The 27,208-nt window shown below is 42.8% G+C and overlaps 1 long non-coding RNA gene across 2 annotated transcripts; it reads left to right on the top strand.

Moving 5' to 3' along the window:
• The first annotated feature begins 482 nt into the window (after positions 1–482).
• LOC148224811 (uncharacterized) lies at positions 483–26,338 on the top strand. Of its 2 annotated transcripts, XR_015801492.1 has the most exons (3): positions 483–586; positions 18,033–18,166; positions 26,099–26,338. It is a non-coding gene; the product is annotated as an uncharacterized LOC148224811 (long non-coding RNA). The 2 variants fall into 2 exon arrangements; XR_015801493.1 differs by lacking the exon at positions 26,099–26,338 and having other exon boundaries at positions 18,033–19,928.
• The last annotated feature ends 870 nt before the right edge of the window (positions 26,339–27,208 follow it).

Genomic DNA, 27,208 nt, shown 5'->3' with positions numbered 1-27,208 from the left:
GACTGATGTGAAAAAGTGCATGCTGTCCCTAGACTAAATAAGTGTCGCTCTGTTTCCAACTTAGAAAAGACAGAAAGAAAGAGAAAGAAAGGAAGAGAGAAAGAAAGCATGTCACAGATGAAAGCACGTTCTCAAAGGTCAGGGCAAAGTGTCCTTACTTCAGCAAATGCTCTGGCGTAACTTCATAATGAAATAATCCTGCTATCTGATACTGCCTGAGAAATAAACAGTGTTTTTATAAAGTTCTTGCCCATTTCACAGCACTTCCCTGTGACACTGTAATAAAGTAGGTTGCAGCAAGTATCCTGCATGCCATGCCTCCAAATGTACCAGTTAATTACTGAGCCCTTTAAACCTACTAACAAGACAAGCCTTGTTCTTTCAACCTATTGCTTTTTGCCAAGAAAGAAAAAAAAAAAAGGGAAAAAAAAAGTCATTGGGCAAATAAATCTTTCCAAAGAAAACAGATTTGTTTCCAAATCAGTCAACTGTGCTGAACTGGAAAGGAAGAAATGTTATTTTTTCCAGGATGAAAGCAAAACAAGATCTCTCCCTGTTTATCCTGTCTCACCCATTTCTAAAGAAGGTCAGTTTAATTTCTTCATTACTTTTTCCTGCTGTCTTATTTATCTTGAAGTCTTCTAGTCTTTTTCAATTTCACTGTCAAAGCCCAGCCTAGTTGGTCCAACACAGGAGTGCACTGTGCTTTGCTCTTCACAGTTATGTGAAGATCCTGAATAGAGCTGGGTGAACTGTAATCATCCAGACATTCTCCTTTCTTACTTGCTTTCTCCATGCTCCTGAAAAAAACCATAAATCTCAAGCGTCTATTGTTAATTTAGTTTCCTTTAAGCATCTTATTCATTACAGATGCTCCAAAGCCTGTGAAAACAATCCCAAATTCAGTCTGCCCCAGCCCTATATATTGTGCTATGATGAAATACAAATCTTTGTACTATAAGCATCTTTTAATACTGGTGCCTGGGACTGAGTTTGGAAGGAAGAAATGCCAGTAAAAATATAAAACAATCTATTTAGCCAGAGAAAAGAGCTTTGCTACCCTCAAAACAGGTAATGTTTGATCTTTAACTCAGAAGGAGCCTTGGGCAACTCTTGGAGGGGTGACTACATTTCAGCTCCAGTCAGTAGAGGCCATCGTGTTTGCCTATGACATCCCAGCTAGAATACAAGTGGTGTTTTGCATGCCGCAGAGTCAAATGCAGAACTAGATGTGCATTTCTTTTAATAGCCATGGTCTGTAAGAGAGGGTCATTAGATCAGTTGGTTTGATCTCTTAGATGTCCACTTAAGGAAAGAAAAATGCATCCTGCTGAATTCTCCTCTAAGTGTTCTCACTGTGCTGGGTTGGTTACACCAGTTTAACCTCTTCTGCAGTCACGTACGCTCCACGGACTTTGGAGCATCAGCAAAACAGCCTGAAGGAAGGTATGCCAGCCTTCCAGCCGATATGCAGGTCTTGGAGTGAAAGGCACCGACACAGGATCAGTGCCCAAGCCTTATCTACAGCCTCTTCTGCCCTTGTGTTACCTCCCTGCTGCCTCGGGTGCTGTGCATGCAGACTCCAGGCAGGAGCAGGGAGCTGGGAGGGGATGACTCAGGCACTGTACTCTGACCAGGTGCCTGTGCCCCAAATGTGTCCAGGCAAGTCTGGAGGCAAACCAAGTTCATGCAGTGCACACACTGAAGAAACTGGGAGAGCCACCACAGGCAAAGGCCCTTTGTGAAACTCTCCAGTGATATGTTGAACCCACAGCTGAGTTCAGTTCTCAGCTTGGTCTCTACACAGCTCTGGTCATAGCCTTGTTGTACTAGGAAATGTGCTACTTTTAAAACCAGAAAACTACAAGATGTGATATATGGCAGTCTGCAGGATCCCATGGCTTTGCTAGCGAAATGAGCAGTAATTTCACATCTTTCATGGCAATTCTAGTTCAAGTGCCAACATTAGGTTCAGCAGTCCTTTCAAAACAAACCAGCGCTCCTTCAAGGCACTCTTTGGTCTCTAGTCAGATTTTGTCCACTGTCCCGGAGCTGCCACTGAATTTATTTTACCATGTTGTTCTTCACCTTCCCAGACATTAAAAGATTAGTTATGCATTTTGCTCTTTTCCAATTTTGGTGGCACAGGATGTAGCCCTTCCTACACCCACTGTTTCATCAGAAATGCTTTCCATCTTTCAGTGTTTCCTCCTTTTAGAGGTGGTGCAGGGCTTTCTGAAGTTGCCTGGGTGCTCCTGCTGGAGTGACAACCTTTCAGGATGTGGTCACCTGCTTATTTCCAAGGGAAATGTCATCCCAGGAGGCACAAATACTCTTTCTTGAGGTGCTGCTTTTCCCAGGGTGCAATACCTCTGTCAGAGAGGCACATATGTTTCTACACACCTCTGGAACATAGGTTTCTATTAAAAGTAATAGCCTTGGTGGTACTGTCTCTAAAGTGGATTCTGTGATGAGAACAATTGATCCCATAATACAAAAGCCATTTAGAAAATGCTGCCTAACTCAGCTCAGGCATCCACTGCTGGGATATACAGACTGTAGTTAAACGTCAACTCATCTATTCTGCTGACTATCCTGGGAATGTATCCACACTCCATCATCAGTGTTTTCAGTTCTCTGGCCCCCTCTGACCTCCAGGGGTTGTAATTTTGAATCTTTGTTAATATTAAAGAAAGTATTTCCATAAAAACAAATGGAGTGGTTGTGAAAATTGTCACACTCCCATTGAAGTCAACAGGAGTTGCCTGAGTGGGAGCAGATGGCACCTGCTTTTTCTTTATAACCAGTGTTTATTCATTCTCTCTAGGTGCCCCTAAAAACTTTACCAACCTTTCTTTAGATAGATCTAACTCAGCTTGCATAAAAGCAGCATTTGCCAGCTGGGCTTCCAAGAAATTACACTGCACAAATAATTACTCCAGAGGAGAACAGCCTTGGCAGCAACTACCCAAGTACTGGAGAAATGCAAGCAGTCAAAGGGCAAGGCTTTGGAGAGCACTGCCGCAAACTATCTGGTGGAGAGTGTTAGAGAGACATTCAGCAAATGTGACTGAGGCCTCTGATTCACTGCCAGCTGTCAGGTTTGGAATTACAGCCATAGCAATTAGCCATGATTGCTTCCCGATGTTGTTAAGTACAGTGCAAAGATCACCAGTTGTAGTAGTTTCTTTTTGTGATATTTAAGTGCAGTGCCAAAGAGAAGTAGCAGATCTCAGGTCTGAAGACTAGGGATGCATTGGCAGGTGTGCTCAGGGAAGAGACAGGAGGATCAATATTTACTGTTTATGTTTAGCAGGTCCTTCTCCAGACAGGCAGTGACAATATATGTTTAAATATTATTAATCAGATAAATAAAGATAATAACCTGAAGTAGTGCTGTAGAGGTTACAAACTCATCCCATGACTGTAGTAGTCCAGCCAGCTGCTCTGTAGTTTGACCATAAGCTATTCTCTTATCAAAAGCATGAAGAAAAGATCTATTTCAATGCACAACCAAAAGCATTAAATGTAAATAAATGATTGGGCTTTACCTATAACTTCTGTCCATCTTTGGAAGGGCACTGCTTTAGACTACTAAAATCTCAAAATTGATGAGCAAGTGTCAGAACTTAAGATCTACATGAGCACCCTTCATACCAGCTAATCAAAAAAAATGTTTCCAGCTGAGGTCCTCTAGAGATCATATCCAAATCTGGGAGAGAGCACCTCTCTAGGCATCTTGGGATACTGGTTGCTAATTACAACATCAGTAGTAACCTATGCAAAGATATTGTTTTCTGAAGCAGGGGTAAACAAAATATTCTAAGCTCTCTACACCTTAATTTTGTATTTCAGTTTACAATTTCAGTGAGTATAAGATGAAGGCTATTTACTCTGAAGGGATTGGGTAACACCATTGTAAAACACTCTTTTCCTTCTTCATTTAAATACTCCCATACTCCTACCTCATATCCTCAAGGCTTTTCTGGAGACTTGGAGAGTGAAGATAGGGTCTGTGTGGAGAGATGAATCCGTTCAGCAGACCATGTTGGAAGACTTACTTAACCCTGTTGACATCAAAACCTGTTGAAATGTCCACGTGTTCACCTGGAAATGCCATTACTCCAGTCACGCCTATTTTGCAAAGTGTGAAGTTGAGGGGTTTGAGCCCCAGCTATTGTGGTCTGTAAAAACAGTCAATGCACACATAATCACTATTTTTAAGACCCAGCCAAATAATGTGCCATCAGTAAAAAATCCAAAGCTTTCTTGAGCACCTTGGCTGCTGGACACCTGCTATCCAAGAAGTGTGATATGGAACTGTTCAGTTACAAGTGATCACGGGAGGCAAAATCATTGTTTACCTTCCCCAATAGAACAGATGTGACTTACAATCAGACATTGGTTAAACACTTAGGAAAGAGCATTTCTGCCAGATCAAATGAATGCCCATGGAAACCAACCGTGGCAGAAATTAATTTAGTTAAACATTTGAACTAATCCTCTCTGAAATTCTTGTGGTACTGTTTATTCAGCTTTAATTGTTTCATGAACACACAACAGTTTAAACAGGGCCTTAGAACCTATGTCAAGCCCATACGGTTCATTTGATACAATTTAATTTGACCACTTGAGGGGCATAAACATTCTTAGCATGTAAATTAAAGGTGTCTCTGGAAGGCATTCAGCTTTTTACTAAATGTTGTTAAGAAGTAGACAGAAGCCAAACAGAGGACTGTTGTACAGAGTCAGTAATCTGATATTCAGCTATTATTGCCATGAAGCTCTTTCTCAGAGTAAAAACACCTTAGACTTGAGATTCCAGGAAGAGGTGATTTTTTAAATATGAAAGAGTAGATGCTTTGTTCTCCCATAATTGATGGAAGAAAAGTCTTGCTGAAGTTTGCATAAGTTTTAGTTACGCAAAATTTGGAGTTATACTGCTCCCTTACAGGACATAACCTCGTAAGTTATTGCTCCCAATGTTACTAAGAATTGTGTGGTAGTGTCAGGTTAGTAAGTACAGAGCAAACTCTTTGATTTTCTGTCTTCTCTGGAGGCAGGAGAAATCAGCAGATAAAAATACAATATGGAAGGTATTCTCTTAGGTCAAGTAGGAACATTTTAACTCTACACCAAGATGAAGGCTCAAGTTTTCAATAAGTTAAATTGAACAAAAAGGCTTCCAAGACTTGTCTGTGGCTGTATGGTTCAGGAAATAAAGATGACTGCCCAGCAAAGTTTGTTGTAATGGAAGTGTGGACATGCACAGCTCAGGGAAAAACCTTGTGCACACACTATGAAGTACAGAGCAACCTTCACAAGGATAACAGTTCCTTCAGGTTCCTGATTTCCTCTTGGTCTGTCCCTGCTAACCAAGGTAGCTGGAGAGATACCTCTGCTTCTGAAAATCCCAAGCACCTGCAAAAGCAGAGGTGCCAAAAAGGACTGACATCTGTAAGGCAAAAAGGCCACTGTGGGCCAGCCTCACAGAGAGTTCTGGGTCTGCCCAGGAGAACCAACTTGGAGGGTGAGCAAAATGCACCTGGTACACTTGACCTCTGGTAGGTTTGTGCATGGGAGAAGTGAGACACGTACAGGGTGTTTCAGCCTAAGGCAAAGTGATTAGAGAGGGTATCTGAGGGCAATTAGACTTCTGGTTTAAATGCCTCAGCACGGGCTGAAAGACAGGATGAATCTTGTTTGCACAGTTCACAAAAATATCTAGGTAAGCCAGTGGTTACCACTTTGATTTATTATGCAAAGACAAAGAGAAAGGGGAAAAACAGGAAAGAGCAATAATCTGCCTTCTGAACTACTTTAAGTAAAAGTGAAAGGACATTTGTCAGTTAGGCATTTGGAGAGCAAACTCAGCACAATGTTGAAAACTGGGAGACAAAAAAAGTTAGGAAGTTGTGTTCACCAAGTGAGCTGCTGTTCTCAAGAACCTTTTCTTGCCTGCTCTAGAGCAATTTGTGACTTACAGTTTGCTGCCAATAAACACCAAGTGAGTGGTAGCAGCACAGTTTGTCCAGAGATATGGCTGTGGATATGATATATGACATGGTCTAGACTTCCTAGAAGCTTATCTAAACAAACAACTATATCTCGGTGTAGCAGTCCTCATCCCCAGATTTGGGTCACCATTTTCTACCCAGACATAGTCTATTTTCCTCTAGGTCTGGATGGGTGGATTTCTATCCCTGGGTAGGGGAAGAATGAAGGGGAAATGTGCACTTATCTACTTTGGCCAAGGGAAGAGCAGCAGTGAAGTCCTTCAAGGATAGGTACAGGGTGGACTTCATAGAGAGATGGACCTCAGGGAGCTGCAGAATATATGAAGGCTGACTTTGAGGGTCTGGGACACCAAGGTTAGAGGGGCAGGTAGAAAGAGTAGGAGGTGAATGGAAGAACAAAGTTACAGCAGTTTGAGAGGCAGCAATACAGCAAATATAGGATTGAGCAAACTGAGATAAATGCTGAAGACACGTTAGGAATGGTAGGTGGGGATGAGAACAGCAGGTCAGGAAGTTGCAGGCTCTGGCTGGGACTGGAGGATAAAGAAGAGAAAAGCAAAGTGCTCTGGTCTCTCAGAGGGAATAGGCTGAGGACAAAAAAGCACAGGGTACCTCTCTCCTCCCCACCTTTAATAGGAATTATTTATATGAGGAGAATGATATGAATGCATAGGATCTCTCTGTCCACTCCAAACCCATGATAAAAGATGCCCACCTTCAGTCTCTTTTTACTTTGACCATTTTGCTAATTTAATTACTTTTAATTAAAGTACTTTAATTTTCAAAGGACTTTTAGGAGAGCTGTACTACCATTGGCCTATGGGAACAACAAGACTATCTAGAGGTATTTATCAGTTCTTTAGGGTGGACCTGCTCTACAGACACCTCTGAGACTGCAGGGAATATATAGTGCTTGCTGCTGTTAACTGCAAACTCACTCAGCAGCAAAAGAACAGAGCTCAGTTCAGGCTGCAAAAACTCAAATGAGAGCTTGAGCAACTGGAACACCTTGCAGCAGAGACACAGGGGGTCTCATTCTTTAAACAGGGAGTTGTAGTGCCGTCTCGGATCCTTGGGGGTACCTAAGAGGTCTAGTCAGCCCGACAAATACCACAGAGGTCTGAAATGCAACATATCCCTTTGGAAGAAAGAGGTGAAAGCCATACAGGATGTGATTTGGCATCTCAGACAGCATTAGATGCTTCCAGATGAGTAAGCTGTCCTCTTAGTTTCTGTAAGATTCCATCTCGACTGCTAAAGAAAAGAAGGCAAGGACTGCTTCCAAGGCCAAGCAGCACAAAGTGACTCCTGCCACTATTGCTTAGGGCTTGTGCTCTCCTGTGTAGCCTGCTTGGTCTTGGATCTCATCTGAACAACATTGTAGTCTTCTTGTGATTCTGAGAGAGAAATACTTCTTTCTGCTTGTTGTTTTTTTCAGTGGGAAGTGTGTGAAATACTCTGACATCTGTGCCTCACTCACCGAAGGGGTATTTTTCCAGAATGCCCACAAAGACACATCACAGCCTGGGGGTATGCTATTAGAGCATGAGTGTGAGGACACAAAACCTCTTGGGCATGGTGGAAGACTGTTTTGGCAAGAGGGAGCCAAACCTGGAGCATTCTGACCTATCCTGCATTTGGGAGGCCTCCAGAGGATTTTTTTTCAGAGCAATATATATCTGTGATCAGCATGTGCATGACCTTTGGTCAGCTGATACAGACCACTGCTAACATCAGATGACATTTTGGGTTTGAAATGAATCACTGCCATTTCATGTCCATTTTTCTTACTGCAGACAGTCTCACTGAACAAACACTCGGTTGTTTGGCTGATTGGGTAGCAAAAAGTAATAAAAGGAAAGAAAAAGTGGTTGCTTAAGAACTACTGCTTTTTGAGGGCTTGGGATTTCCATAGCTTTTGCTGGTCAGCAGAAGCTGCTAAGCAGAACCAGGCGGCTGTGCCCCCCCGTGCAGTGCTGTTGGTTTGGGTTGGAACGTGTTCCCTCGGCATCCATAACCCAGCCGTGAGAACGAGCCTGGCCGCCCTGCAAACCCCCACAACCAGCCCGCTTCTCACTGCTTAATGTAGCTCTTGGCCTGCTGTCATTTTGGCAGCACTTCGACTGCAGACCTCAATTTAATGCAATTATTAAATCTAAAACGAATACCATGTAGGATACTGTCATCAAATCCTAGGCTGCAGGTCTGGATCTCATGAGATGGTGTTGCCGGTCCCCATGCCCAGAGAGTCAAACATACCCCGTGCTACCCCAAATGATGTTTCTCCAATTTATTCCTAAAACCTCCAGCCTCAGAAGGAGCTCTGGTAGGTCCCACACCCACAGCAATGACACAGTGAGCCACAGTGCCCCTGTGCTCACAGGCTGCTGCTCTAGGAATCAGGACTAGGCTTCCCAATTCTCTCGATGATCTAGTGACCCTTACATACTTCTCAAACTTAAGCAAGAAGAAATGATGACATTGACTTTACCACGACAAATCACTTGTATGAAAAGCATTTTTGATAAAGATCTACAGACTAAAAATTTCCTAATATTATTAGCATCTATTAGTGTTAACAATTTTAAATAGTCACTGTTATTAAAATCACATAATAACTCATTTTAATGTCCTTGGAATACAAAGCCTCAGCTAACTTTTTTTTTTTTTTTTTTTGTGGAGGGGAAGTTTTAGGGGACTGGTCCCCTTTCCCTGACTTCTGTAAGATTTTGGCTGCAAGTTGCTTGATGGCAAGGGAGGCAAATCTCTGCTCTTTAGTCTGTTGTTTTTACTCCATCTCTATAGGACTTCAGCAGGAAAGAAAATGGCTCTTTCATAATCAGCTTACTTAATTCCCTCTCTGATAGACAGTCTGTAGCCAACTGTCTCCAGGTAAGAGCCAATGAGCATGGTGTGAGCACAGGGTCATACACACAGTCCTTTGCCTTTCCAACATGGAAGTTTTTCATGGCCCTGGGGATCTTGAAAGTGTTTTTAGAAGGAAGGCTTCAAATGCATTCCTGACTTTCTTTTTTTCAAGAGAAAACCACAATTACATGGGCAGAGTATACAGTGAAGGTTTTTGACTGCCAGGTGCTGGAGAGAAGATCTGCAGGAACACTTGTGTTTGTGTAGCTTGGGGTTATTTAATCTGGAATGTCCTTTGACTCAACTGCCCTGTCCTCCTCTCCATCAGTGTGCACAGAAGAATGGGGCTCTTGGGGGACTTCCACTTCCCCCACACAAGAATTTTGCTTCTGACAGTATGAGGAGTAGGAACAGAACTGCAGCAATAAATAAATACCAAAGTGATTAAAAACAAATGTGTGAAGCATTATTAATGATACACTGGAGAGAATGGAAGCGTACTATGCCAGAAACACCATCAGGAACAGAACAGATATCAAGGGCTACCCAGCCTGATGTTAAAATAGCAGAAGGGGACAAAGCAGTGATTTACTGTGCAACATCTGAGCCTGCAGCTGGATAGTTCAGGGTTGATTTGTGGAGTTGCTTTTTGAACTAGCAGGTCAGGTCAGACTCAGGTCTCTGAAGGTAACCTACCTCTGTCAACAGGAACTGCCATGTTTTGCCTTGTTCTCAATATTCAGCACACCCCCTTCCCTCCTTCCATCATATTTTCTATACTCACAGCTCTTGGAGAACTTTTGACAACTTGCAGTCCATATGTCCCTGCTTTGAAAGCGTTCCTGGAAAGACAGCTGGACTGTCTGGATACCCAGCAAAGCCCTCTATTGTGCAAGAGCTTGGTGATACAGGGGGCTCTCCTTCCTATAATTTTTCCCATTTTTCTACTGATATATTTGAAATGCAACCACCACATATGCAGTGCTTTATTTGAGTAAGCAATTATGTGACAGCTCCTGTTTTGAGCACTCATGCAACTGCGTGCAGACAGAGAAGGAAACAAGTCATTTGCATACAGAGCAAATATTTTGTCATCACCTGCTGTTCATCCTAATGAGATTTTGCCAGACTCATTAGAATGATTCCATGCTTCTTAATACCCACTGGGATTGCTTTATTATTTGATGGAGTCAACAGTTGGCATATGCCACAATGTCTCTGTATTCAGGTCTCTTGAAACCTCTGAAGGGAGCTAAACAAAGGCAGTGAATAACCAGTTTTGTTTGCTTCTTTCTCCCAGGATGTCTTAACGTTGACACCAGTGACTCATAAGCACCACGGTTAAAGGGATCTCTTTATCAGCCCACTCCCACTGGCTTCTGAAGACAGTAGGCATCTTTTCACTAGGGACTGGCTTGTCTCTGCATGGCTGAAAGCAAGGACCCTGACCCCTCCCTGCAGAGGACCCGTGGGGATTTCTGTTTTTCTATTTCCCCTGCTGGTTTTAAAATCTTTTTTCAAAAATCACTGGTGGTGTTTTTTTCTCTCCTCTTACTCTATCACAAAACTACATAAACAACAGGAAGGAGACCTATTAAGAAATTACAGAAGATTTGGGCATGGCCCAAATCCACAATATCCTTTCTGTGTGTAAGTTTTCCATACAAGTTGGCGATCATAGATTAGCTCAGTTGGTTAGAACTGTAATATTAGAACATACTGCTAATAATGCCAAGATTAAGGGCTCAGTCCCTGTATCAGAACACTCACTTAGGGGCTGGACTTGATGATCCTTGTAAGTCCCTTCCAACTCAGAATATGAAATTACCGTGCTAAGAATTACAGTAAAAACAACCCAAAAAATAGAGATTAATGCTTTTTCTCTATTCTCACAACTGTAATATGAGGTGTTCCAATGGGATTAGTGGGATATAATTGGTTTGGGTGTTACTTACAACAACGTGAAGTAAAAACCAAAAATCCTAAAGTGTGATATTGAAGTTGACAGTGTCACTTTAAAAAAATTCATTCTAGACGATTTTTGCTGTGGGAGTCTCCCTTTGCAAACAGACCTTGCCAGGAGCCAGAGCCAAAACTATGTTAATCTTAGATCAGCCTTTAATTTTTTCTACTTCCTTTCCCTTCCCCTTTCCTTTCTATTTCCTTCTAAGACAGCAATATTATAGACAATTTAAATCAGACATATCCGTAGCTGAACAACAAAATCAACAACTGAGAACAATGGGAATAACAATAAACTCAACAGAGTAATTATTTTCACATCACACAAGCAATTACAAAAGCCAAGAAAGAACAACTGAATGCTCTTAACCTGATATTGATCATTTAATTTTCTTAAGCCATGTAATATTAAGCAGGCTAATGTTCCTACAGGGAGCCCTGGCAACAATTAAGCATAGCTATGAAAAAGTCAGACTCATTGCAGGCTTGAGCAAGGGGGATAACTCACTGTTTTTGCCAATGGTAATAATTATGAGCAATGGAAATAGTGAAATGAAAGACAGATTAATACTTAGGCACAAGTTGACCATTTCAGTGAGGTTTGTACCTGGCCAGGTTTGTTTTAACATGACACACTCTGCTTACCTGGCATTCCAGCAAGGCCAGCCTATTGGTCAGTGGTTGCCACAGGCTAACTGGGGGTGTAGCTTCTGTCTACAAGGTGAAGAGAGAACTTGGCAAAAGGTTCACTCGTGAGCATTGTTACACACAAACTCCTCATAGCTTAACACAGGAGGAGCCAAGGAGGAGTTTTTGCTTTTGGGCTGGTTCTAAACTTGAATCATCTGTTGTTCATTCTACAGAGCATGAGCCTCTCTTTAGATCTGGAAATGTGTTTGCCAAAACAGAGGTTCTGGTTGGCTTGAGTATCCTACCTAAAGTCTATCTGCTCCTCCTAGATACTATTAATAACCAATAGTTTCAAATAATGTCTGCCAGCCCGTGTGAATATTGAAATATGAAAGAACACCTGGAAAGAAAATTGACACCTGTGTCTAGGCAACGGGGTTGCACCCCAGCATTTGGTTCTATGTGCAGCTTTTAGATGCTGCTGACTGCACTGACTGGGTTTCAGCTGACTGCACCTGGATCATCCATAGACACCAAGTGTTTTCTGAAACCCTGGAGTTGTCCTGCAATAGTGTGGTTGGCCTCCAGCTGCCTCTCCTGGCAGATATGTGCCTCCTGTGGACCCTGTGCCATGTCTGCCAGGTCAGCCTGAGCACCTCAGCTGTCTCACAGCATCTCAGGTGGCTCACTGTACTGCGTGTGAGCAACTTAACTGAGCTCATGGAGTTTCTGTCAGTGTTTCCAAACAGGGAGACCTTCCAGTGCTGCCCTTGAGGCTTAAACCATGAACAAAGGACAAGCCTGCTTAGAGAGCAAACTCAGACTTGTGTTTAATTTCCAGCACAAATAAACCCACAAGGAGTCACCATGGGAGGAGAAGGAATGGTGAACAGACACTGTGGGGTGAGGTTTTCTTCTCCATGCTTTCATGGTGGGTGCAGTAGCAGTTCCTCAGAAGCATTCTTTCTGTAAGGATCCTGTCAGATATAGAGGAAACACTGAATTGTAACCATATGTGGGGGCCCTGCACAATGCAATCCCATTCCAACTCCATTAATTTTAGTTTCTGTTATTTCATGTTGTACCACTTAAATGTCTCTAGGCAAATTATCATCAAAGTCCCACACAAATTAGCAAAACGTTGAATTTTTCCTTTCCTGATTTATGTCAAGGAAGAGAGTCCTGATTTAGACAGGTTAAGAAACTCCACTTCAAGCTTTCCACTACTTCTACAGGACTTTAAAGAGAGTTCAAAATGTTTGGATGGGTGTGCTTTTGTTTCCATTTCCTGAGGGAAGCTGGAGTAATTGATGTTTGCAGTATTTCTGACCATCACCAATCCCTCTAGCCAGTGAAGGGAAAGAAGGAGAGAAAGGATATGTCAGAGAAGTCAGATAATCAGACATTCCCTCTAGTCAAGGATCATTAATGAAAGATAAATGGATTCTAATGGTTGCATGGTGTTGTAGGAAGCAAGCACAGAATATTCTGGCCCTTTTTTTATTGCTCCTTTCATTTTTGTTTTATTTTCTTTTTAGTTTCCCTAGTTTCTATATAGATCTCATCTTACAGAACTTCATTCTTTTCATGATAACCAAAAATCAAAGAAGCCAAAGAAGAATAAAAGACAGACAGTGACATGAAACATGGGCAGACATAGAAAATCATGCCCTCTTGGATTTCCTGCAAATACATAATCTGCTTGTGGCAAGGAAAAAAAAAAGAAAAAAAAGAGGGGGGGATAAAAAACACAAATTGAAATTTTTTTCTTTACATTAGAATTTGAATTATTTTAAAAATGAGCCTATTTAAAGTTGTGACGAACACATGTTAAAGCCTGAATTTACTACATTCAATCATACAATTTGAGTTATATTGAAAGAAATTTATATTGTACTAAGCACTCTAAGTTCACTTACCAATTTTGAGGAAATGTAAAAAACTCTGAATTTGTGACAGTGGTGGACTAAGCAGAATTTATGGATCTGCTCTACTAGGTTTTGAAACAAAACTGTTTGCTTTGTTTATTCAAGTCCTCCGTAGTATATGTGGTACTCCAATGAGGACATTCTGAATAAAAATAAAAATAAAAATAAAAATAAAAATAAAAATAAAAATAAAAATAAAAATAAAAATAAAAATAAAAATAAAAATAAAAATAAAAATAAAAGTAAAAATAAAAATAAAAGCTGCTAGACAGAGTGTATCCTCCAGAAGAGGGCACACCCCAAAACATATGGCAGCAGCCACTTGGGCAGCTGTGCAGGAAAACAGGCTGGGCCCCACAGAGTTTATGAGCTTAAGCTCACTTCTGTGCAAACACGACCATCCACCTCCTGAACCTTCCCTGACCCTGAAATCCCAGTGCTGCCTGCACAGGACCCTGCACCTGAACCCATCAGCCACGCTGCACGGAGCCAGCTCAGGTCTCTGCACCCACAGCACAGCCAATCTGCATCCACATAAACTCACCATGGGCACTTGGATAAACCTCAGTCTGCCATCTTACTCACTTAAGGCTGACTATATCTGAGACCTGGAGAGCCAGGAGGACTTTTTTCCCACTTCTAGACTCTGGGGGGAGAGGATCAGCTCTATTCATCCAAAATCTTGAAAATAGTAGAGTAGAATCCAACATAAACAACATAAGCAACAACAACAACAACAAAAAAAAGATGAGCGGATCATTCACCATTTCCTGCTCTAAAAAAAAAATTATTAAAGCTATGTTTCCAAAGAAATATATACCATTTAAATCAGGGGCCTCCCATGCTGTGTATCCTCTAGCACCTCTTCTGCTCCTGGCTATCATTAACAAAAAGAACAGAAGTAGTTTAAAGTAGCCATACCTTATTTAAGAGATGCAATTTAGTATTTACCAAGCAATAAGAATTTATTCTCCTTAAAGAAAACAAACAAATATGAATTCAAAACAAGATTAAAATAGCTACTATAGACCAAGGTTCCCTTCTTGATGGTTTAAAACTTGTTCATTTTTATATACCTTATCCTAACCTGTTCATTCTGAAAGCTATCCACATGGGTTCCGTCATAGGATTCCTTAATTACACTTCCTGCCTTATTCTGAGCCACAGATAGTCTTGTCAGTCTTGAACATCTTTATAACCCATCCTTCTCAGCTTGCTTCTTGTAGAAAATTATCTCTATCCAATGTGATATTTCAGGAAAGAAGGCTCCATACAGTCTCCTTATTGACCAACAAGTCAATACTCTCTACCTCCCAATTCAACTCCTGCACAACTGAAATACAGGAAAGTCTTAAATGGAAATCTCCATTGTCATTCTTGCTTTCTGTTTTTTTCCACGAGAAAAAAAAGCCAAAGCATGAGGTCATCCATGCTTTCCTCCAGAAGAGACATTTAACCTCCACCTAAAGCTTATCATTATTTAATTGTTGCTTTATGCAAGCAAATTCTCTCAATATAACCCAGTATCTGATCTTGCTCTACCTTGAACGTGATAAAAGCCCTTGAGAAGGGCTGGTCCTATCTCCATCTCAATCCTGCAGGATCCTGGACCTCTTCCAGTTCAGCATCTAACTGGCATGTGAAACAGAAACAGTGCCTAGTGACAGTGATGAATGGTCTGCTCTTGGCTGTTGCCTGCATTCACACTGCTGGATATCCCTACAGTATTTGATTGCATAAACCCTGAAATCCTTTTGTCCACATTAAAGATGTTTGGTCAGGACTATGAGATCTAAATAATAATCTCTACAGAGGAAACTGGCAAAACTTGTGTCCAGTGTAAGCAGAGAGTATGCAGAGAAAGTCCACCTGTTGAATGAATCTCTCTGCTCTCTCAGTACCATGGCAATCACATGTATGGAATTATTTGAAGTAAACTAATGATTAAAAACCAAATAAAATTGTCCCTTTTTCTACCCCCTCCCACCATGCCATGGGGCAAGGAGAGCTCTTGAACCAGAGATCTTCCTCAAAATCTGTGTTGTATTTGCAAACCCATATGATGTCTATCATCATATGAGTCCACACCCTGACAACTGCCTGAAGGCTGAGGAGATATTTTTTAGGAAAGGGAAGCAAACAGAAAGGAACCCCTCCCCTTTCTGCATGTAATACTTTTTTGCCTACTTATCCTCTATAGAGCCTCAAAAAGCAGCATGAAAGTGATGAGTCCTTTCTGCATGTCAGGTCTGCCTCTCTGCAGCACAAGCTGTGGGTTTCCCCTCACAGTCCCCCTGGCAGAGGGGGCTGTGTCCAAGTGAAGTCTGATGCAAGGACATAATCTTCTCTGAAAAATCTGAAAAAAGCCTCCTGACCCCTGCATGTCTCTTTGAAAACCAGGGTAGGTGCAGGAAGAAAATGTGAAATCAGAGCAGGAGAAGGAATTTGAGTTGAATTGGAATTGGTGGGGGTTTTTTTCATACCCAGCACATTTTGTTAGTTTGTCAGTAGCTTGAGGCAGCCATTTTAATAAAAAACTAGTCAAAGTTTAGGGAAGACAGAGAAAGAAGTGCATGTGTGTGCATGCTTTTACCAAGGCCATTGCTGACAAACCGAGGTTTGATAAAGTACATTTCTTGCTTGGGGGGGAATCTAACTGTACACCTTTTGCCACTGCAGAAAGAAAATGCAAAATATGTTTACAAAGCCACAATAAAAACATGCTAATGTGTCAGGGGGCCTTTTTTGGCACTTAAACCCTGAGAATCTGCCTGCAAACCCCTTCAGTAACTTCTGCCTTGAAGGTTCCCATATGAGTTACCCCACTTAACATCGGAAGGGGTTAAGGAGGAAAAAATCCCAGCTGCAACCCCAGCTTAAACCTGCCCGTGTAAATTGGTCCTGGATTCCTGTGCAGGTGTGTCAGGTATTTTTTTGTGCTTCTGGGCTTGGACCAGCCAAACACCTCTGCTCTATAAGTCATGTGCCTGCCTTTCTCACCCACTCCTCCACCGCACCGATTTCTTTCATGATCATTTCTCCAGCCCAGCTCTTCAGGGTGTTCCCAGTAGAGAGAGGGGAGTGAACATGCAATCCCTGGTTGTTGGGCCAGGTCTGTGGGAAGGCCCCTTTTTCCAGGAGAAAATCAGGAAGCCTGTGTGAAGGAAAACAGTTTGCTGTGATTAGAAAGCAGGCAACAAAACAAGAAGGCAGAAGTTTTCCGGGCAAAGTTTCTCCAGGGAATTGCTGCAAGCCATAGTCCTACTATGAAGATGCATTTCATTTGCAATCATAAAATCATTCAGGTTGCCAAATCCACCACGAAACCATGTCCCCAAGTGCCCCAAGTACAGTTTCTCCAGGTACCAGCGTGTGTACTTCTCTTGTAGAGTAAACAATAATCAAGCTGTATTTTACTTCACCCACGATATATTTCTAGGGTTTTACTTGCCATTAACAAGTGGCAGAAGTGCAAGGAGTATGCACTCATCTCAACAAAGTTTGAAAGGTTCATCCAGCATCCCAGTCCTGGAGGTGCCTGCTGGCAGGAAATAGTCATCAGCACCAGAATCTTTAAATTTTCTTTCCTAGAGTAAACACAGAAACATTGCTCCACTGACACACTGTCCTCTTCTGCTTGGGCAGGCAATTAAGGTTGGGGTTGGTAACTGCAGCCTGTGTGACCAAGTATCTTGATGGGTGATGCAGCTGGCAGGACTTGGATAGGATCCTTCCCCTCAAAAGCTGCAAAAACAAGACTGGCTTACTTTGGATCTTTAGTTCTGCCTGAGCATTTGATAAAACACATGGCATTACAGACAGGAGAGCCTGCCTCTCCCCCTGAGATGCTGCCCAAGGAGTAGACAATAACAAGTAGCGTTGATTTATTGCTGCAGAGGAGGTAGAGAAAGAGGAATGTAATAAATGCTGAGGAGATGAGAAATGCACCCGTTCCCTCACCCCCTACACACTCACAGGCACTCTGGAGAGGGAGAGGAGGTTATCTGCCATGAACCAGCACATTGCTGAAATTCTAATGAAACAAGAGTCAAAGCAGGTAGGAGGTGGTAGAAATGCCGAGCTTGATGCCCATTTATCATCTTCAAATGGTGAACCCAAGTTGAAGAAGAATGTCAAGAGAAGGGCACCCTATTATTTGTAAAAATATTTTGCAAGAAAGATAGAGATAGCTATATCCTATGCATAATTAGAATAAATAAGCTTTATTCCAAAACAAATCAAAACCCCTCTTTGAAAGAATACTAATAAGCTTGGCAGAACAAGCACGCAAATGTTAGAAAACATTAATTTAAATTACCTTTGATACCTTAATGTATCTCCCATATATACAAGAATTATGCAGACATGGTTCAGATTGTCTGATCAGGCAGTATTTTCCCACACAGCTCCTTCCTTCAGTACACAAATTAGACCCACTTTGTGGCTATGGCAGCATCTCTACTTCATGTTATTCCAAAAGCTAGGAGGGAATAAGGAACAGGACTGTGGGACACAGGAAGTGCAAAATTAAGTCCTTGGATATAATCCTTTGCTCCAGAGAGCTGGGAAATACTGTTTGTCCAGGCTTCTCATAGAAGGGTTCTAATAATCTCCTTTTACTTTCTAGGTTCCTGACTTCCAAGCCCAAGTTTGGTGCGTAGAAATGCTGAGCTCCCAGCCTCAGCTGAGACAGGCACAGAGATGCTTCAGTGATTCACACCCTCGTGTCGTACACTAAGTGCTCTGAGAAATCAAGTCCCGGTGGGTTCAGGCTTGGCAGCTGCAATGCTGACTTAGGTGCCCATTTGCCAAATGACAGTATCATATCTCATCACAGAAAAGTTCTGCTGAAATGAACCAGCTAATGGCTGGGGAGCTTTTGTTCTGCAGTGGCAAACACTATAGAAAATCCCATGAAGAAAATATTTCAGGATTCAAAGAGCATGATATAAATCAGGAATACACCGGAAAATAACAGATTGAAATAGGCGCTTGCCAGCTGAGACATGTTTTTCTAGTGCACAGTATGAAGCTGAAGGACTTTGAATGCATGAAGAAACCCCAAATACGTGTGTGCAATTAAAGACAAAATTAAAGGGAGTTAAGTACTGTTGCATGACATCCACATGACTTATCAGCAGGGTAAACACCATGATGTTGAGATTTGCCAAGGCAGCTAAAAGACCACACCTGTGGGGTGAGAGCTGGCTCCTACAGTATGTGGGAGATAAAACATGCTGTCATCAGTGGTTTCACACATAAACACTGATGGCAGTGGACTGGCAAAATTTAGGAACCAGCCTAGTCCAGGCTATGGACTAGTGCCTTCTCTTGGGTGCAAAACATTAAATGGTTACTCTTGTACTTTCTGCCTCACACCCTAGGATTTGGCCCACTGCAATCTTTCCCCAGTCTCAACAATTCAGTCCAGTTCTGTAAAGTCTGGTGTTTGTTTGGCCCATTCTCACAGTTTTACTCATGGTATACTGCCTGTGTCAGTCCACCTCACCCACGCCCTCCCTCCTTCTTCCCACAGTAATCATCAATTTGAGTCGTGCCCACAGAGTCCAATTCCTTGTCTGCTCTATTTTCCTTTCTCTCATACAATTACCTTTTCATTCACAGAGCACTGGAGAGTTTCAAAGGGTAAGTCATATCATTTTTTTTACAAACCAATCTTTTCCCTCAATCTGAGTCTTAGCCATGAGGAACAACTACACGAAGTTTTCCTCTCCACCCTATCTGAAATAATTCAGCCTCAGGCAAACACCTGGACTGGAAAACTTTACTCCCAGTGGTCAAATTTTAGCAACAATGTAAATGACTGGTAAATGAGAAATCTTAATAAAATGCAAAACTGTCAGAGCCACCTGTAAAAACCTTGAACTCTGGACAGAGCTGAGCTGCTTTAGTGTCCCCAGCCTCAGATGTCTGTCCTGGCCACGTGTTGTATGTTTTCAGCTCAGAAAACATAAAACACACGGCTGGTGTGCACCAGCCACCCATTCAGCTCCATCATCTTTGTTTCCATCAAAAGGAAAGCTGCAGTGTGATCTGGATGACTGTAGGGCCAGGACCTCCTTGGCTCTGTTCCATGAGTTGGGTAGATATGAAGCCCAAGAGATGCTCCTGAACCTTTGAGAGACCTACTGACATGTCCCAGTGAAGATAGTGATGGAGCCGTGGACTTCTCATCCCCAGAGGCAGGCAGGAGAGGGTCCCTCAACCCCTAGGGACCTGCTACCCTAACAGGTCCCCAGGGGTACGTGCTGGTGACCAATATGCTCAGCAGGGACTTGCTGTAGGATGTGCTCATCCATTTCTGACCATGTGAACACCCAGCAGTGTCCTGCCTTCAGCACACCATGTTACAGGCTAATGTAATATTAAATATTAACTGGATGTACGTGGATGTCTCCAGCTCTTTCTCCTTACTGTGGACCTACTCTCTGGCCTTGAGCAAAATGCTAAATTTTTCTGGGAACCAATTTCCTCAGTTAATAAAGTCTGTGGTCGGATGCAATGAAGATCGATTTATTCATGTTTGTGTAGCACGAGAACGTCCTTGAGGGGAACGCTCAGGGGAGAGCAGCATTGTTACTCTTATCTCCTCCAAGTTAGTATCAAACACATCTGCTCAGGGTGACTCAGTCCCACATCTAGCCTTCTGCTTACTAGAGAGTATAGCAAAGTTTCTGTAGCACAATGAAGCATTGGAAACAAACCGAGACAGGGATTTATAGCTGAGCTTTCTTGCAATGTGTTATAATAGCCAGCATTATTTAATCACAGAAACATGATCTGGCCACAGCTAACTAGCTTTGCTCAGGTGTGCTTGTAAATTTAATTTGAGTTCTTCTACCTTGTGCAGAAGTTGAATGCAGACTAATGTGTGTGCTGGAAAAATAACAAATCGTATTATGGTATAGAACAGGAAGCCTTTCAGTTTCACAATAAAATAATGCAATTCAATGCATGCAGTATTTATATAGCACCATTCAGAAATATATTTTAAATCTTTTTACAAACCACTTGCATGCTATACCACAGCCAACATGTCAAATCCTATTGAAGAGAAGAAAGCCATTGTAAAACAAGACTTCAATATACATATAAGCAAAGCATTCATTGGAAGAGGAGCCCATTAAAATTGGACCTATACAGTTATTATTAATACAGGTCCTGATAAGAAACTGAATCCATGGCACAAAATATTTATTCATTATGTTCTCTACATAAACACTGGTATAGTGTGTCTTATTTTAAAAACAGTGTCCTGAATATCAGAATGGATTGGTCTGGATGCTCTTTTTCACTTGTATTATCCCAGGAAATGAAAAACGAAAAAAGGAGGGAAAAGAAGGTGGAAATGTGTGACAAACTCAAATCCCCTGCCTCTCTCTAGTGCCTGTGTTTTCTCCATGGTATCCAGTGCCTGCAATGCTTGCTGCTTACTCCATTATGTTCCCTCACCCACCTACTGACACATTTCCATTGATCGCCCACGTAGGTTTAAGCATTTCTACCCCCCTGCACTGAAAGCTTTTGCAAGGCAGCTGAGGTGCCAACCACTGTAATAGGTCGTGTGGTAGGAGGAAGTGTATTTTGGGCCATGCACATCCCTCTGCAGCAGCTCTGGGGTCTGAAAGACCCCTCCCAGCCACCCAATGGGGCAGAGGTCCCTGCTCCTGGGGACAGAGGAGTTACTGCTGTTATGGGGCTTTGGCAGAGAGAAGCACAGGCTGCTTGGCTGCTGCGTGATGTAGCTTCTACACTTCTGCCTTGGCAATGCACCTGTGGTAGGAAACACGGGAGAAAAGCCAGAAAGAAATCACTCTACTGGGAATGTGCAGTTCGATAGTACAAACAGCTGTGAAGAGAGGAGAGGACAAAAAACTGCCCTTGAAGTCTCATCCTGACTTGGTTGTAGGCAGCCTTGCTGCTGCCTTCAGAAATATTTTTACAGTCCAAAATGACTAAGGAGTATCTGTGTTGGATTTATCATAAAAACACAACAGCATATGCCAAAATAGTATGTCTAGCCCTGGAAACAGAAACTACCTAGCTTTTAATCAACTAAGAAGTCAGAGAATAGTATACAAATATTAATTATTACTGACTTCTTTTCAGACACACCTTATGAATAAAACTGGATGCTGGTTCACTTGGGTTCCTGGAAAACCTTATCTCTAAATTGTAATGTTAAATTAATACAGTAAAGTAATTTATAACTTATGTTTCTCAGAGGTTGTTCAACAGCTTGATCACTTCCCAGCAATGCTTTGTCATTCACTGCTTCCCACTGGCATTATCTTAAAACTAATACCAACAGCCAGTTGTTCCAGAGAGCTTAACTGAAATGTGCAATACTGGGAGACACAGCCAGTTCCCACTTTATGTGCATTTACAATTACACAAGAAGTGGTGCTCTCTGAGATGACTCACCTTCTCTCACTCTGCTAAGCCATGCTAACTTACATGTATCATCTATCGACAGCCATATCCAGACCCATCCTCTCTAACGCTGAGCTTTTTGGCTGGGATCCTTCAATTACAGCCTGTCTTTACTTTAGACTCTTCCTAAGTCAGAGCAGGGAAACATGCACCTCATGAAGGGGGTTCTGCTCCTTGGTGGGCTGAATCATTGCTGGAAGGCTGGGCCCCCTCCCCGTTGCTCCATTGACTGGGGAAGGAGCCCCAGGCAGGGCTGGCAAGCCTGCTGTGTTCCTGCCCCAACCAGCCCTCCCTGCTGCTGCTGGTGGGCTGAGAGGAGAGCTTGGAAGGTGTGAAAGCCTGACTGACGCTTGTCGGTGGTGACTCGACTGCTGGCTTGGGCAATTCAGTTAAATAAATAAATTTACACGGCCAAGCCCAAGATGAGTGAGGTGGCAGCCCTGCTCCGAGTTGGAGGGGTGCCCCACCAAGCCCCAGAAGCTGCAGCCAGCCTTTCCCAGCCTGCAGTGGCTGAACTGGCACAGTCAGTGCAAGTCACACAGCCCCTGACCCCATGCAGGCTCTCCCCAGGCTGTTTGCAGAGACAGCCCTCATTTCACCTCTCCTTCCATCACAGCACTTTGCCTTTGCTTGTTTCCAGGGTTCGTTCCCAAGTGCTTACCATCTCCCTGCTGCCTGTTTCCTCAGCTGCTGCCTCACACATGCTTCCTCCACTGTTCTCTGGGTACACCCTCTCCCTCGAGCATTTCTCTCCTGCATTGCTGCTGCTCTTTCCCACCAAGCACGATTTCACCCCTGAGTTTCAGACAGAGCTCCAGACATTCACCATACTCCGATTCTTTGGGGTCATGTTCTGCAGAAAGCATCCACTCTCTCCAGGGACCTCAAGTCCCTTCCTCAGTCATGGGGAAGATGAGAATTAATCATAGAGCTGCAGCACTGGCTTTTGGCTCCAGCCACAAACCAATCTACAGTAGGAGAAAAAGACTGGAATAGCCCCAAGAGACTGAAGCAGCCCAAAGAGACTGGAGCAGCCCAAGGGTGTCACAGATATTTTCATGAAGTAATGGCTCCCCAGTACCTTGATATATGGAGTTACCTTCTCTAAGCCTGCTAAACATCTGATCTGCACTGTTCCCATATCCTGTGTCTTTTGGGTGTGAAGTAAAAATAATTTTCCTTAACTTTAAATGTCTTTAAAATGAAATAACTTGTAGGCTGGAAGTCTCTGCTTGTTACTGTGAAGTTACAGACAGAGATTGAGGAGTTTCTTGTGTAGGTGTGCATGCTTCTTGGCAGGAGGTATATGATCCTAAAATGCCAGCCAGTTTGTGGAGTGATGTGGCAAGTGTGGTGGTCCATAGGGTGTAGGATGCTGCAGGCATGTGACAGCACCTGGCCTGGGACTGGCCCCTGGACCTGGGATGCAATAGGTCCTTTCCACAGCAACAACAAACCCAACTATCTACTTTCCACCCCCTCATGTCTGCCATCAAGCCTAGAACAACTCAGACACTCCATAGGCAATCTCCTGTCCACATTATGGTTAGGTTTATGGTCCCAGAATTATTTCCCCCTTCTGGTCTGGGCAAAAAGTGAAGACCAGGATTTCTGCAGCTAGTCTGAAGAGACTAGAGTCAGACTTTTCATACTTGCTGAAGAGTTGACTACTGTAACTATACACCACAAGCGGGGTATTGAAGTTACAGAGAAAGAACACAAGGCTCAACGTTTGAGGAGTATTGCTCTTAGAACTACAAAGAGCTCTGCATGGCCTATTAATAGATTTGGTCATGGCCCAGTGCAGCTGCACACCCACTGAGCAGGACAATATGTTCTAATGGTGTTTTTAGTTGGCTGATTACAACATCAACTTTTATTTTTTTATCCCCAAGTTACTACTTCGTTTCCCTCATGCTGTTTCATGCTCCTGATTGATCCAGAGCATCCTGTCTGTAAAGAAATGTATTCATATTGCAGCATAACTAGTCTATATTGCCAAGTTAAAGGTGTGTAACAGAGCAGGGCTGCAAACGGAGGGCAGGTGTATTTCACAGCTGCTTCATGGCTGTTGTTCTGCTCTGATGAGGAGCAAAGTATGTGGGTGGGTTGGGGAGTGGGAAGGAGCAGGTCAAAGCACTGTTTGTGTGACATACAATGACAGTCGACTCTTGCATCTGCGTGCCAGCCTCAGGCTATCAGAACACCAGAGCCTGAAAAAACCCCAAAACCTAACCATTTCTGCTCTAATAGGGCATGTGTGTGTGCATAACAACACCTCAGCAGAGAAAAGGTTCCTTTCTGATCATGGATGAAAATGAACCAGTCTACTTACTTGTCCAAAATACAGCACAGCATGGAAGATCCTCTTTATCCTGATTTGTCAGAAATATATATGTTGCCCTCCCTCACCTCCAAACCAGCTTTCCTGGCTTGTAAGGTCTCTCTATGCCTGCAAAGGCCAGCTTTGCCCAGCCCATGAAGAATTGAAAACCCCAGTGTCAGGCTGAGGTGCCTTGATTGTTGGTGATAAAAGCAGGGGAAATCCAGTCTTGTGAGCAGTGTTGGGCACACAATTCACGGATGAGGTAGGCCAATGGTTTGTGTCTTTTTTGGGTCCGCTCCCTGCACAGGCAGAGTCAAGAAATCCGAATCACAGAATAGCCTGAGTTGGAAGGGACCCAAAAGAATCATTGAGTCCAACTCCTAAGGGTATGATCCATACAGAGATGTAATATGCTGAACTGGGAATATGTCCCAGTTCAGAAGAGCACCCAGGATCACAGAGCTGTGTCTGGCTCGTGTTTGGTGATGCAGGCTCTGTAACTTTCCTTAGTACGTCAGAACCCTTTTGCAAGAACCTCTGACTCAGCTATGAACCTTACTGTAAAAGTCCTCGTACGGGATGTTATCCTTAGGAAAACAGAGGTTTAATTTGGTCCCAAAATATATGTATTTGGATCTGGATCCACACACCTGGAGTCTTCTGACAGCAGCACTCATGGTGCAAAAAGCTGCAGAGCTGCAGAGCTGCAAGATCCAGCAGTTACCTTCTGAACCACTTCTTATATGTGTTGAATAGCATCATAGCATCAGGCTGAGGTGATATTTTGAAGAACAGCTCCAAGCTCCTTTTGCCTTTTCAGAGCTGAAGGAGTAGTTAGAGCAAGAGAGTCGGAAGCCACAGCAGCAGCAGCAGAAATGGATGGTGCTGCTCAGGTCCTGCAGTAGCAGAAGCACCAAGTCTCACAGCAAGCTTCTGGCTCTGGCACACCACCATTAACAAAGCAAGAGCAGAGCTCTGTGGCAAGCTCCTGGCAGGGGAGCCAGGATGTGGCAACACGGTGAGTTAGCCCTGCAGTGATAACTCCACAGATGCACGCTCCTCCCCTGAGATAAACGTCAGCTTGTCAGTGCACATGGGATAAGCTGCCTCAAGTTTTCCATGGAGTAAGATTTTGGAGACCAGGCAGTCATGCTGGGAGCTGTTGCTGTTCTAGAAGGTCACACCCAAGTTTGCCACAAGGTCACTTTTTCACATTGCCAAGTCTACATGGGAGAGTAGCCAACCCAAATCGGCAGAAGAATGCAAACAGAGTGTCTCAGCCTGGGCGTCCTCATAGTCACCTCAGCATAACCCCGTGGGTGAAGAGAGGATGAGGAATGAGAAGAGAAAGGCAGGGAGACAGAAAATTCTGTGAAGTAGAAAGGGGAAGACATTTGGGCTTTTTCAGTTGTTGCATGGGGCATTCTTTTTAAGATAGTTATTTTTAAAATACAACTCTGCAGCATGAGATAAATGTCCTGTTGTTCCTGTGGGATATTTAAAAGTGGCTCATTAAATATTTCAATGGCAATGTATTGTTCCAGAGTAGGAAGGCTTGACAGTGAAAGAGAGACTTCACTAAAAATTAGGAGCGGGCGGCAGAGTGTCTGAAAACTCTGCTTTACAGCTCAGTAGGCATCTTGAAATTTAGCTGTATATCTGTTTTTAAAAGTTTGGCTTTATTTACTGGTATGAGTTGGCAGTGGCCTCTTGATTTCCACTGCAGTAGACCGGTTTATACTAGAAGAAGGAATGAAGTTCATAATGTGTGTTAAAAAGAAAAAAAAAAGAAAGAGACAAAAGAAAAACCTGGAGGCTTTGGTGTGGAAAATGTCTTCTCCCTGACGTTAAGAAATACTGTAACACTGCCCCTCCCTCTAATTCCTGTACTAAGACCACACTTTGTATTTCAGGTATAGCATGATGTCTGGAAAGATGAAGTTCAGAGACTTCGAGATGTGATGAATTCGTCATACCCCCTCAGGACTTATTTCAATGCTTCATTAATTGCTGTTAAGATGTGCACCTTTTTGCTAGCTGAAACGTAGCTATCTTCAGCCTCCAGCCATGGGATCTTGTTATGTGTTGCCTGGTAGATTAAAGAGTCTCTGCAATAAAAATCTATGCAAAAAAATCACTTGTTACAGAATAAAAATTGGGTGAGGCATATCAAATTGCAAGTTTATAGGTCACAGGAAGGTTTTTGGATAATTTTGTGCTGATTGCTTGTAGCAAATGCTGACACCACATTTAGAAAAGAATGATAGTTCTTCTCAGTACTTAGGGCAGCCTGAAGGGCCTGGATATGAGTATGGTTTCAGATGGACTGTAAGCCTTACATTTGGAGGATAGTTTCCAGCACTATATTTTTCTTGAAAGGTTCTTCTGGGTTTCTTATCTTCTTTGCCAGGTGAGTCACTTCCAGTTAAAAGTGCAATTGTTACAAAGAGCTCAAGAAGAATAAACAAAAGACATGGGATTGTTCTCCTCTCCCTAAAGTGAGCTAAAATCACAGCCTTGCCTGGTCAGGGCTCGAACACATTTGGAACACATTCACTCCTCACGTCTGCATTCTTCTTGCAAATAATACATAATTATGGAGGCATAGCCCCAAGTGGAAAAGGCTGTTTACACAAGCACACACAGCATACAGAAAATAGTACTTTTTACATGCCTGCTTTAGAGATATTTAACAAGTTAATTTCTTTTTACTTCACTTGAGGTCTGTCCTAGCATGCTAGTAGCTGGGCTCTAAATTGCTGTCTTACAGGGATTTCTAAGAGCGTTGTGCTTTTTATTATTGTTTTCTGAATCTCCTCCAGTTTACAGATGTGTCTTTTGTACTGAGGCACCCCTTTGTCAAACCACCATGTAAGGAAAACCAGTAACGAGGTAGTTGCTGTGTAGCATAACTGTTTTCAATTCCTGATGTGGGAAAAAGGAAAGACAAAGAATAGGATGTGTGACACTGAGTGCTGTGAAGCCTCCAACAGCCAGAAAACCTTATACAAGAAGAGAAGAGA

The sequence above is a fragment of the Sturnus vulgaris genome, chromosome 2, assembly GCF_052056855.1.
Source record: "Sturnus vulgaris isolate bStuVul1 chromosome 2, bStuVul1.hap1, whole genome shotgun sequence".
In the NCBI taxonomy this organism is placed as follows: domain Eukaryota; kingdom Metazoa; phylum Chordata; class Aves; order Passeriformes; family Sturnidae; genus Sturnus; species Sturnus vulgaris.
Note: the sequence above shows the minus strand (reverse complement) of the source record. Positions and strands in the feature narration are given on the sequence as shown.